Source organism: Gossypium hirsutum, chromosome A12 (genome assembly GCF_007990345.1).
Source record: "Gossypium hirsutum isolate 1008001.06 chromosome A12, Gossypium_hirsutum_v2.1, whole genome shotgun sequence".
In the NCBI taxonomy this organism is placed as follows: domain Eukaryota; kingdom Viridiplantae; phylum Streptophyta; class Magnoliopsida; order Malvales; family Malvaceae; genus Gossypium; species Gossypium hirsutum.
Window position 1 is genome coordinate 38432862 of NC_053435.1, and position 1774 is coordinate 38434635.

The window sequence follows — 1774 nt, forward strand, 5'->3', positions numbered from 1 at the left end:
CTTGAACACTCATCCTAGTGGGTTTCCGTTCCTCAAGACCAAGTTGCTTGAACATTTTATATGGCATCAAATTAATGCTAGCACCTAAATCAGCTATTGCCTTCTCAACATTCAAACTACTAATTAAGCAGGGAATAGTAAAACTTCCTGGATCTTTCAGTTTGGTTGGCAGTTTATGTTGGAGTATGGCCGAGCATTCCTCGTTGAGTTTCATTGTAGGCAAGTCTTCAAACTTCCTTTTATTTGTTAGAAGATCCTTTAAAAATCTTGCATATGTAGGCATCTACGAGATAGCTTCAACAAAAGATAAATTAATATGTAATTGTTTAAAAAGTTCGACAAATTTACCAAATTGTGCATCCATGCGGTATTTCTTCAACTTTGCTGGGTATGGGATTGGTGGTTTATATTTCCTCAACACCAGTTTTTTATTGTTTTCGAGTTCTTCCTCCTCACCTTCTTTTCTATCAGGTTCTGGTTGCAGCTTCTTTTCAGATTCAACTAACACTTTCCCACTCCTTAACGTAACTGCTTTCACATGCTCTTTTGGATTGGGTTCGGTATTGCTAGGTAGGCACCCTGGTGGTCTCTCTGAAATCATCTTAGCTAGCTGTCCTATATGATTCTCGAGCCCTTGAATTGATGCTTGTTAATTTTTAAGTGCAGTTTCAGCATTTTGAAAACGATTCTCCGCTACTGAGATAAATTTTGTCATCATCTCCTCAAGGTTCGACTTTTTCTCTAGCTGCTAAGGTTGTTGTTGGCAGCCTGGAGGGGGTGGTGGTCTTTGATTTCCTTGGCCTCCCTATGAGAAATTTGGGTGGTTCCTCCAACCTGCATTGTAAGTGTTACTATAAGGATTATTTTGAGGTCGAGGATTATTACCCATAAAGTTCATTTGCTCATTTTCCATGTTAGGGCCGTAGGATGGATAGTCTAAATTGCTTGTTCCACCTCCACTTACATCACACTGCATTACTAGATGAACCTATGAAGAATTGAGTAAACCATTAATTTTCCTATTCAAAAGTTCTAACTGATTAAAAAGCATAGTAACTGAATCAACGTTAAAAATGCCGGCTGCTTTCATCGGCTTTGTCCTCATGACTTGCCACTGATAATTATTCAGTGACATCTCTTCTATAAACTCATAAGCCTCTTCAGGTGTCTTATTGTTAATAGTCCCACAAGTAACTGCGTCAATCATCTGTCTAGTCGAGGGATTCAAACCGTTGTGGAAAGTTTGAACTTGTAGCCAAAGAGCTAACCCATGGTAAGGGCACCTTCTCAATAGATCCTTGTATCTCTCTCATGCATCGTAGAGTGTTTCTAAATCCATCTGCACAAAAGAAGAAATATCATTCCTTAGTTTAGCCGTTTTAGCCGGAAGAAAATATTTTAGTAAAAACTTTTCGGTCATTTAGTGATTGACCCTCGTGGTAACGAGTTTAACCACTGTTTAGCTTTGTTCCTCAATGAGAATGGAAACAACTGGAGGCGAATTGCACCGTCAGAAATGTCATTGACCTTAAAAGTGTCGCAGAATTCTAGAAAATTTGCTAAATAAGTGTTTGGATATTCATCCTGCAAACCATCAAACTGAACAAACTGTTGTATCATTTGAATCGTGTTAGGTTTCAGTTCAAAATTATTTGCAACAACAGCATGCCTAACTATACTTGATTCAGTTCTTGTTAAAGTAGGTTTAGCATAATCATACATAGTACGAGGAGTAGGATTCTGATTTACTGGATTTGCAGCAACCGGAGAAGGT

The 1774-nt window shown here is 38.4% G+C and overlaps 1 non-coding gene across 1 annotated transcript; it reads left to right on the forward strand.

The window, feature by feature from the left end:
• Positions 1-1265: 1265 nt before the first annotated feature.
• Positions 1266-1372, forward strand: LOC121211652 (small nucleolar RNA R71). The gene has a single exon (XR_005906871.1). It is a non-coding gene; the product is annotated as a small nucleolar RNA R71 (small nucleolar RNA).
• Positions 1373-1774: the final 402 nt, after the last annotated feature.